The 11,705-nt window shown below is 39.5% G+C and overlaps 1 protein-coding gene across 2 annotated transcripts in view; it reads left to right on the top strand.

Moving 5' to 3' along the window:
- Positions 1 to 4,964: 4,964 nt before the first annotated feature.
- The window catches only part of ralgps2 (Ral GEF with PH domain and SH3 binding motif 2), a 140,273-nt gene continuing 133,532 nt past the window's right edge, over positions 4,965 to 11,705 (top strand). For both annotated transcript variants that reach the window (XM_041791516.1, XM_041791515.1), the window contains exon 1: positions 4,965 to 5,130. The gene's annotated coding sequence lies outside the window, so the exon portion shown is untranslated. The remainder of the gene's footprint in view (positions 5,131 to 11,705) is intronic.

Here is an 11,705-nt window from a genome sequence, read left to right as displayed (position 1 = left end):
AATTTTTTAGATTGAGCAAACCTTCAAGGAGTTACAGTGTTGAGAATCTGTGTTGCGGTACTTAGTTCTGGTGTTTTGCTATGAATGCCCACATGATATGGTTGTGAGTACTGTAATGAACCATATATGTGCGCGTGCCCACAATTCTCAGCTTTCCAACACCGTTGGAATTTTTCTGATTGGGCACACTTTGACAGAGTTATGGTTATAATACTCTGGACGTATAAAATCAGCGCTGGCGCCGGGTCAGTAGGTAAAGGGTTAAAGGCTCAAAGTCTGAGATTTAAAAAAACAAGCTTATTAGTTCAAAAGGTTAAAAAACAAAATTTAAAGGCAAAAAAATGTTTTTAAAAGGCAAATATATGAGATAGAAAGTCAAAATCACAAGTTTAAAAGGTCAGTATGTGACTTAGAATTTTAAATGTGAATCTTGAAGGTCAAAACATCACAAAAGTAAAAATCATAAGTTTGTCAGAATTGTTTGATTCAAAATTTAACACTTAATCATTTTTCCACCTTCCTGACATTTTATCTAATTATTTTTACTCTTTTTCAGATTTTTATAATCAAACAAGGGTATTTTAAATCCTTAAGGTTACATTTTTATACTGGAGGGGCCAGTTATAATGGAAAGATCGTATGATCTTGCAGGCCGGATACAGCTGTACCACCGGCTGGATTTGGCCCCCAAGGACACCCCTGGGTTAATGCAATTTTTGTGACTTACATTCTCTTCTCTTTCGTCCATGCAAATAAGCATTTACAATCCATCTAATACCAGAACTCTCTGCCCCTCCTCTTATACCAACAGCAGCCTGTACATCATTTCTGTGGCTCTGGTTTGGTATCCATTAATGCCATGTGCAGTGAAGCTGCTGCTGATAAGAATGGATGGGACCCAATTAATCATGAGCTAAGAGGCTAGCGGTGCTTCTTTTCCCTCATGTTGTCATTCATTTCTTTTTCTTTTTTTCTTTTTTTCCTGAAATGGGGGTACTGTTACAAGATGGGCCACAGAAGCCATGAGAGATGAGGGTGAAAACTAGTCAACACATGATCAGATCAGAATCACTAATATGGCCAGTGGTGGATCCAGGATGTGTGAGGAGCAGGGGCGAAAATGATTTAAGGCATCCTGTTGTATGAAGTGGAGGAATAGCACACAAAAAGTTGTAAGAAATGGTTTGAAACCCTGGTGAAGATATAAAATTATGATTGTACCCACTAAACCTCTGAAACAGACAGTTATCAACTATTTATCCATTCACCACTCAAAGATACTCCAGGGAGGATGTCAGTGAAAATAAACTTTATACTGAGGAGCTTATAGCACTTGAATGCATTTTCTCCACTACTGGACATTAGCCATAGAGCACTGATCATCAACTGGCGGCCTGAGGGCCACATCAGGCCCCCCAAAGCTTCCTGTCCGACCCCCGAAAGATCATTAAATTCAGAAAAGGAGGAAAAGAAGATGTTGTGGTTTTAAGAGTATCCTTTGGCTTTAAATATCTGCAGCTGTTACATCCATCCCACAAACAACATTAAAATAGTTTTAGAATGACTGAACATTTGATCTGTTTTTACAGGAATTTATTGTCATGATTATTAGATATTTAAAGAAGGGTTAAGGTTGGCAGCAATGTTGCAAAAATGATCAGATAAAGCGGTGAAAAGGGGTTAAAGAGTAGCAAAAATGGGTTAGAAAGTGGCACAAAGCCACAAAAATTGGCAGAAAAAGTGGTGAAAGGAGGTTAAATTGTGACTAAAATTAGTAAAAGAGAAAAAAAAGGGGCAAAAAGTATCAACAATTGGTTACAAATGTCAAAAAGTGCAAAAAAAGTAATGAAAAGGGGTTAGAACGTGGCAAAAATGGATAAAAGAGTGGCACAAAGGGGATAATACATGCAGGAAAAGTGGGTCAAAAGGGGTTAAAATCTTGCAAAAAATGTTTAAAGAGGAAAAGGGGGACAAAAAGAATCAAAAATTGGTTACAAACATCAAAAAAGTGCAAAAAAATGTATGAAAAGGGGTTAGAAAGTGGCAAAAATAGATAAAAGAGAGGCACAGGGGACAAAATATGCAGAAAAAATGGTTTAAATGGGTTAAGAATGGCAACAATTGTGTTTAAAGAGGAAAAAGTATCAACAATTGGTTACAAACGTCAAAAAAGTGCAAAAAAAGTGATGACAAGGGGTTAGAAAGTGGCAAAAATGGACAAAAGAGTGGCACAGAGGGGATAAAACACGCAGGAAAAGTGAGTCAAAAGGGGTTAAAGAATGTCAAAAAATGGTTTACGAGTCAAAAAGGATTACAAATGTCCAAAAATGGTTAATATTGGTGCCAAATCAGAATTGTGGAGGTCCCATTCTCTTGGATTTTCAGGGGCCCAGGCCTGTGTCCTTGTGTCCTGCTACATGATAGATAACAGGGATCGATCTCACTGATAATGACTAAAAATGTCCTGTAGTTTGAAATAAAATACAAATACTATTAAAACAGTCAGTCAATCAGAACAAAATATTCATTTAGATTTTGTTTATTTGAAAGTCTGGCCCCCAGAGTTTCTGTCGAGACTGAATCCGGCCCATGTGCAGATGTACTTGATGAGCCCTGCCATAGAGGGAACTTTATCAGGCTATTAGAGGGCACTTTGTCTAATTTGGTCAACTTTTTTATTTATTTCACCTTTATTTAAGTCTCAAAAATCACTGAAGTTTCACTCATTTACAACGATGTAAATAACCAAACACACAATAAAAACCAAACCAAAAGCATCCAAAGACTAATCAGTAAAAGCAATTACACATTGTGAAGAGATGACTTAAAAGCATCATCTTAACTTGTCCAGGAGGAACTAGAGAAACTTTGTTATAATTTGATCCATATTTTAAGAGCATAAAAGCTAAAAGCTGATTTTCCCAAATCAGAGTAAACCCTTGGGACTTAGACAGTCGGTAGAGCAAGATTGGTAATGCCCATTGGTCCAGTTCAGCATAGATGTTATGTAAGAAGGTGTACTTAAAATCAGGGTTTTAAAGATATATATAAGTATTTTTCACATCTCTGTGTCTGAAGACCAACCAACTTTGTTATACTTGGAGCACACTATAAAGGGAAATATCACTGTATTTTCTTTAAACACACCTGTGGCCTACCTGTGAGTCCACCAGTGGATGAGACACTGATGTATCAGAAAGTTGTACCATAGTAAAGCAGCCACTGAATGATAAGGTTACTAACTGGTAATGATATACAAAGATAAAATAAGATCATGTAGGTTTAGTGTCTTTATAGTTCTACTGTTATTTGCAATAAGTCATTTTGCAAAAGTGTGGTTCCAGCTAGAGCACTGATCATCAACTAGCGGTCCGGGGGCCACATCAGGCCCCCCAAAGCTTCCTGTCCGGAGCCCAAAAGAAAATTCAGAAAAGGAGGAAAAGAAGATTTTAAGAGTATCCTTTGGCTTTAAATATCTGCAGCTGTTAAATCCATCCCACAAACAATTCACATTGAAATAGTTTTAGAACGACTGAACATTTGATCTATTTTTACAGAAATTTACTGTCAAAATTAGTCAAGATTTAAAAAATGGTGAAGGTTGGCAGAAGTGTCGCAAAAATTGGCAGAAAAAGTTGTGAAAAGAGGTTAAAATGTGTCAAGAATGGTAAAGGAGGAAAAAGGGGCAAAAAAGATCAAAAATTGGTTACAAATGACAAAAAATAGTGCAAGAAAGTGAAGAAAAGGGGTTAAAAAGTGGAAAAAATAGAAGTGGCAAGAATTTATAATACAGTGGCACAAAGGGGATAAAACATGCAGAAAAAGTGGTTTAAAGGGGGTTAAAATCTTTCAAAAATTGGGTTAATGAGACAAAAAGGGGCAAAAGTATCAACAATGAGTTAAGTGGGAAAAATGCTTTTAAAGATGCAAAAATTGTTGAAAGAAATGTAATAAAAAGGGTTAAAAAGTGGCAAAAATAAAAGAAAAGTGGCACTAAGGGGAAAAAACATGCAGGAAAAGTGGTTTAAAATGGGTTAAAATTATGCAAAAATTGGGTTAAAGAGGCAAAAAGTATCAAAATGGCATTAAAAGTGTCAAAATGGGTTAATATTGGTGCTAAAAGACAATTATGGAGGGCCCATTCTCTTGGATTTTCAGGGGTCCAGCCAATCCTGTTGTCAGGTCTGTCTCCTTGTGGCCTGCTGCATTCTAGATAATAGGGATAGATCTCACTGGTAATGACTCCAATTGTCCTGTAGTTTCAAGGGAAATACAAAAACTTCTGCAATAATATATCAATAAGACCAAAATGTTCATTGAATTTTTGTGTATTTGAAAATCCAGCCCCCAAAGTTTCTGTTGAGACTAAATCTGGCCCTTGTGCAGATGTACTTGATGAGCCCTGAGCTAGAGGAAACTGCCATATGACGGGTTTAGAAAACCCTGAGTTAAACAGCTGGTGTGATGAGATTTGGAGTTCTATTATTCATCAACAAGCTAAAGGTGATGACCAAAAAAAAATAATGCCTGCATTTTAGAAAGTCAGATAGTTGTACCTTATAGCTTTGTTGTTTTTAGCCAGAAAAGCTCCAGAAATCTTGATCATCAGGAGAAGGGCCTTCTGTGGGTCTCTGCCTGGGACCTCTGGATGACTGACATCCATCCTTCACTAACATGAGCACGGGATCAGTTCATGCTTGTGATGCTCGGTTTGACCGCTAGATGGCGCGAGGTGATGATACAAAGACTTTGCGCCTTTTTGCGTCCTCACAGTAGCGGCTTTATTCTGCACAGACTGTCTCCTGATGCGGAATATTAACCCTGCACGGTCTGAAAAGTCTGCAAATGTAAACTGTGTAATTCTGTGTAAACGTCTCCGAGGGCCTGCAGAAGTTACGGTACCGTTACGGTGAGAGGAGGAGGAGGCTGAGGGTTGAAGCTCCGCCCGTTAGCCGTCGGTCCTCATTCAAAACACAACACAGCTGTGAGCAGCACCGCCTGTCTGCTAGCATCAAACTGTTAGCCTAACACAGTTAGCCTGTGGACTGTTGTCTGTGTATTACAGTGTGAGTTTTGGCTTCTAATGACCCCGCTCACACACCACCAGAGGGAAAAAAAAGAAGCTCCGAGGTGAGTTTAACTCTAACATGACACAAACTTTAAACACAGCTAACTGCTAGCAAGCTAACAGGAGTTAAGCTGGGGTACGCTTGGTTTGGATATCAGGGTGTTCCTGTAAGAGGCTCAGCTGTTGCGCGCTGTGACTGTAGGGGTTTGATGAGGTTCACATCTTGGTTTAAATCAGACTTGCTCGATGACGGTGGGGACTCTTTGAGTTCTAGGGTAGTTTCTTTTCCGCCCGCGCGAGGCCAGCTAACCCCGCATTCCCTAGCGCTCAGCAGGCGCTGATAACCATAAATCAAGCGCTTCCTCGCAGAGCTAACGCAGCTAACGAAGATCAACACGCTAACTGAGTCAGTTATCGGTGTGTGGGTTTCTCTCCGTGGGCTGTACTGATACACGACGTGCTTCTGGGTCTGACACCGTGGACTCTCCGTGGGCCAGGACCCTGCTGGTTCTGTCACAGGCGCCTGCAGAGGCTTTGATCCGGGGACGCTCTTCTCACGGTGAACCCCCGCAGAGCCCCGCGGGGAGAGCGCAGGGTGTGGCGGGGTTCTAACACCAACAACACCGAATACAAGCAGCTGGAGCCAGGACTGGTGTTATCAGAATACCAGATTATTAAACTGCGATATGATACTAAATAAATCCGATATCCGCACTTGTTCCGATGCCACTGCAACTTAAATAGAAATCACAGATCTCCCATAGTAGGAAGTGTATTGTTATTAATCTCCTATGAGGGCAAAAACTCCTGAACACTGTCTTAAATGTACAAAAGGCTTTGTACGTTTGTGCAGTTTAGTCTGAAGAAGTTTGCCTGCAACTTTTGATGGTCTCTCTTCTCCTGCACACAGTTTTTTTTTTTCATTTTCAATGTTGATCATAAAAAATAAATCTTTATCTTTTTTTAGTTAGTGGGTCCAGAAAGAGTCAAGGCATTGCAGTCTCAATTTGAAGAGCAAAATATGGGTGTGATAGTTCACAGAGGACAAGGTTCAGTATTGGGGTCATAGTTGGGTACGGGTTCAGGTCATCGAGTAAAAAGGGAACATAAAGTCCCAGATTTATAAATCTAGATTTCCCTCACATATTATTGTTAGTATAACTGTGCAGCGTATGCTTTGTTCCATCTAGTGTTTACAAATATCAGTGATAGCTGGTACCGTCTGTAATGAAATTAAAAAAGAGGAAAACAAAAATATGCCAAATGAAAACCAATATGGACTTTAACAGCCTAATAACTCCTGATTTGAAGGAATTGAAATGAACAGAACAGAATTTAAAATGTGCATTTGAGAGCAATTTATCAAGATTTATGAAGTGTGCTTTGGCAGTGATGTAGGTTAAAAACCAGTGCATAACCCTGTCTTGTGTTGATCAGTGAAGGTCCCCAGACTGGCTCATGTAAACATGGGACTGGGTGTTGCAATGAAGTCTGAGCAGAGCACCTAACTACACGTTTAAGCTGCCGTTCTCTACTTCTACAGGTCCGCACATAGCCTTTGAAATGTACTAGCATCGGGCATACATTCAACCTTCTCTGCGTTTGCACCCAGAGGCGTTTTAGAAACAGCGCAGAGTTGAGGAGAGGGAGAAGGAGCCGGCCCAGCAGGTCTCGCTTCTCTGCCGTTCTTACAGCAGGAGCTAACCTTTCTTCTTTAACTGTTATTGTTTTGCTGGCTTCTTCCTCTTCTTTGTTGGTTGTTTAATAGTGGTTAGCAAATATTTAAGAACATTACTGTCACTGAGATTGGCGCGTGAAGACATGTCACATTTACTTGCTTTTAAAAAAAATGGTTTGCATGTATTTGTCCTGTGATTATGTGGACCAAACTGAAAGTTCAGGATGAATACTAGAGCTGAATGTTTTGGAAAGTCATCTAATTGGAATGTTTTTCCCCAATATTGCAATTGCGATTTAATATGTGATTATTCCTTAACTTTCTTTTATTCCTAAACAAGAGCTGAACAATTCTTTTGAAGTGTCTAACTCTGATGATTTTAACTCGTATTGCAAATTGGATATAATTATTGCAATGAGGGTTTTTTGTCATTCTTATATTTAATAAGAAAAAAGTACAAAAACGAATAAGGTAGGATTTTTTTGTTGACTATTGTAAAAAGTGTCACCTAAATGATTGCAGGATATGTCATGCATTACATCTCTGCAGCAAAAAAGTTTAAAACTGATATTTTGACACAAATCTCAGAGAGAGAAATATTGTACCTTTTGCGATTTGAAAATTGCAGCAGGCCATATTGCGATGTAATCTAATTTTCTATTAATTGCCCAGCCCTAATAAATACAACTACTAGTGTAGATTAGGGGTGGGTAAAAATATCGATGAACTGATGCATTGCAGTACCCCCCCCAATTCAATATCAATTCAGCAAATCCTCTGAATTGATTCACCTCCTGGCCAGTGGGGGTCGCTGTGCGTGTGATTCGCGTTGTATGGACGGAGGCCGCACTCGACCAAACAACAACCAACCATAACCATGTTATGTGAGGTTTATCACAATTTCCAAGAGGAAAGAAACACTATTTTAGTTTACATGCACTTTACTTTTTCATTGTTTATACAGAAATGTCATGTTTTTTACTTTTGTACTGCATATGCACAAATAATTATTGTGCAAATTTTTATTTTGATGTTTTATTGCTCGAAAATGTGAGGTGACTTACCACATATGTTCACATGGACATGAAAATTAACATTAAAAAATTGTCAACAGGTTATTTGTGTATTTCTTCTTCTTACTGAATCAAAATCAAAGCATTAAAACCAATATTGAATCGATATCGAATCAAATCGAATTGCAACCTGAAGTACTGAAATCAAATCGAATCATGAGGTTCTTAACAATACCCAGCCCTAGTGTAGACATTAAAAAAAAGTCAAGGTTCAAAAGGGGGTGGGGGGCAAAGAGTGTCTTTCACTCTACAGCAGAAGTGCTCGTAAAAAAGGAAAATAGGACACATTTTTGGATTGGATTATGGATAACAGTTGTGGATGTGTCAAGAGGAGAACAATATAGGTTTACTCTCCTTCAGATAGAACTTTAGGTGTGTAATAGCCTAAATAAAATCAAATCAAATGTACACATAAGTTTTTAGGGAATAAAAGGGGATCAAAAGTGGTAAATCTTAAATGTAAATGAACACAAATTTTACAAAGATAAGGAGCAAATACGCTCCTGTTGGTAGACGTCAGGATTCATGTCGCTGACGTTGGGTCAGGGTGTCAAACTAGACGACGACGTGAGAAAAATTCTGACATGCTATCTTGTAGAATCGTGGTCGCTAATTATGTCACACTACAAGACCGTTGGTCGTTCCCGACTCTCTAAATCTGGACCGAGTTTTGACGATGAGCTGCGACATTGCAGTCAGGCTTAAATCTGTCTGAGCTGGCCTTTAGTCTAGGTTTTGTCATGGAAATAAAGACTGACGACAATCATTGTTAGTCATAGTTTTAGTTGACAAAATTAACACTGCTACAAAGCTGTTTTACATCTTTCATGGCCAGGCTTTTTCCTGGCTGAGAATGAGCTGGTGGTGGTACCTTTGTTACTGTGTACACCTGCATACTACAACCAACCACTTTTACCAGATAACATGGTGTATTTATGGTGTTTAAACTGGGGCACTGTTAATAATATAACATCCAAAAATAATGCATTTTGTATTGTTGAGAGCAATATGCTTTTGTTTTGTGCTAATCATATTTGCACACGAATGCCCGGACTTTCTTCCATCATTATTTCTCTTGGAAAGGGTTAAATATATATACATATATATATTTTTTTTACATCCATCAAAGTCATTTGAATGGGTGATTGATTATTAACAGCAGCTGCAGCTTCATTCTCTCTTTTTGTCCAAGACACACCCAAGATCAAGCCAAAGTCTCAGGGAAAACCATATCCATATCCATGAAAAGTAGGCCTAAACACATGTCACAGTGTCTTCTGTTGATGTACAGATGTAGTAATAACATATGGCTGTACAAAGTCCCAGGGCAATCCCAGACTTGCCTCAGAGCACACCATTGTGCCTTAGTGCACCATTTGGCAACCACTTGTTTAGAGCAGTGGTTCCCAAATGGTGGTTCAGCACCCAAAAGTGGGTCGCAAAGATGTTTTCTTTGTGTCAGGGATGTGTGCCTAAAAAAGTAAAACATGGAAAATAAAAATGATTATGATATGCAGAAGAAGTGAGCTTATATCATCTACACATTTTATTTAATTTCATTATTGCATGATAAGAAAATTACATTTTTTACCAAGATTTAAACCTATTTATCTGATTTTCTTGGATGGCAAAGCTGATTTTCCAAGATAAAGAGGCAGTTCCTTGAGTCATACCCCAGATTTCCCACTTTCACAGGAAATGGACTAAAACAAATGTATGCAAACTTCCTCCAAGTGCTTCGGCAACGATGGTCTTTCTAATGCAAATCTGAGCCTACAGTAAATTTCTGAGGTTGGGAAATGTTCAATAACTTTGGATTGCAGTTCTAATGAGACGATAGTGGTTGAGAACTGTTAGTTTAGAGCACGTTATGGAAGTATCCAGAATTGTGACACCCTCACTGAGCGGGTGTGTGTGAGTTGTGTTGACCTTGATGAGTGTGTATACATGACGTCTCCATCACTGCCTGCAGAGTTTAAACCTCCAGCTATCTTATCGCTCTGTGTGTGTGTGTGTGTGTGTGTGTGTGTGTGTGCTGTGTTTGGCTCTGTGAGCTGTCAGCCAGTGTGAGCTCCAAGTTGAAGTCTCTATCAGACCTGCTTTCTCTTCTACATTGTGTCTATGTGATGTTCTGTCCTGTGAGTAATGCTCCATTTCTCCATGCCGTGGGGGCGTTTATGTAAAGCTGGCTACGCACATGATCAGTGAAGCCTCAAGATCCACCCCTACCTTTATGATGACAAATCAGTACCAGAATTTCTTAAAGCACTCAGACTTATATGATGAAGGAAATGCAGTTTGGACATGAGATAGTGCACAACAATATGTCTACTTGCTGGCTTCACAACTCACTGTAAAAGAGACTCCATATCTGATGGGTTTTATGTCATATTTATATCATGCTTCTGTTACATAAAATCAAACTTTACTCTTCTACTTCTTTTGTCTTTAAAGGTAAACATTATTACTCATAAAGGATCCAGGCCCAGATTAGAGTTTGTGCATTAGATCCAAGAGTCCAGTTCCATGTGGTTAGCCCTAGTGTTGGGTACTTGGTTAAAGTAGAGCTGTAAAGTCAGTTCTAAACATCTCTTCTAACTTTAAAAACCTTCGTATCTGTGGGACAGGGGTGGGACACCGACACACTGAAATATCGCGATATTTCCTGACTCTTTGACTCTTTCCTCTTCTTCTCTCTTTAGACAGCGAGATCACGTTTTCCATTACCATATACTTTAGTTCATATTAGCAATTAATTAGAAAAAAATCGATACTTGGTGGACGTGATGATACGATATATCACCAGCCAAAATATCGCGATACTATGCTGTATCAATTTTTTCTCCCACCCCTAATATACAAACAAAATTATATATATTTATATACTCTGTATAGACTTTATGCACTTCATGTTCAGTCTTCAGCTCAGTCTGTGTCAGATTCTGTGAAATTGGAACTATTTTCTGTTCTCTAGTTAGGCAGATTTTGTGATGTATCGTTATACATTTTTTTTGCAATATATCGATTATCGCAGTATCGTAGTATCCTGATAATGTCAGTATCGTGGACCATGTATCGCTTATCGTATCGGATTGTGAGGTACCCTGTGATTGCCACCCCTAGTGCAGCACAGGTTCATTTCATCAATAAGTCTTTTTCACACCGCCGTGTGGCAACTCCCCGCCTCCAGTCATATTAATGAGGGACGGGCGGCAGATGGGAAGCAGTTTTAACCGCGGCGGTAGGACCCAGAAGCGGTTGCCGACCATGTGAACGTGCACAGATTTTGCCCTGCCGCTCGGAGTTCAGCATGTTGAACTTTCTGGCGGCAGCTGCCTTGCAGCAGCCAATCACATCGAAGGAGGGAGGGAACCCGGGAATAGCAGGCCTCGCGGGTCAACAGTGGAGGAGCACATAATGTTGGTTTCGGAATATCCTGATCTCTACAACACGGCTCTACCGTCCTACAAGTAACCAGAAGAAAAATTATGGAACTAATCATTGAACGTATTTTCTAGGGGGAATTATTTTGATGATGGAACCATATTTTTCCCTCTGTTTTACGGTACGTTATACATGTAAATATACAGAGATTGTGAGGTACTCTACGTGTTTTTGGGGAGGGGGGGGTTGTGATGGACTAGTGGGCGGGCTCTGCTGTGATGTTCACCGAAGCGCCTCTATGTCATTGCAGCCTTGTACCACGGCGGCAGCAGCCACTTTAAAAAACGCTCGGCATTTCGGGGGACTTCTTTGGCAGGGAGGCTGTTTTCAGGGTAGTTACTGCGCGGCGGTGTGTAACCGGCTTTAGAGCTGCATGGTAAATGTAGAATTTTGAGAGGGTCGTTGTTGGCATCTCAGAAATAATAATAGCATCCATAGTTGC

The sequence above is a fragment of the Cheilinus undulatus genome, linkage group 7, assembly GCF_018320785.1.
Source record: "Cheilinus undulatus linkage group 7, ASM1832078v1, whole genome shotgun sequence".
Taxonomy (NCBI): domain Eukaryota; kingdom Metazoa; phylum Chordata; class Actinopteri; order Labriformes; family Labridae; genus Cheilinus; species Cheilinus undulatus.
The sequence above is the reverse complement of the archived record's forward strand: the minus strand, read 5'-3'. Positions and strand labels throughout refer to the sequence as shown.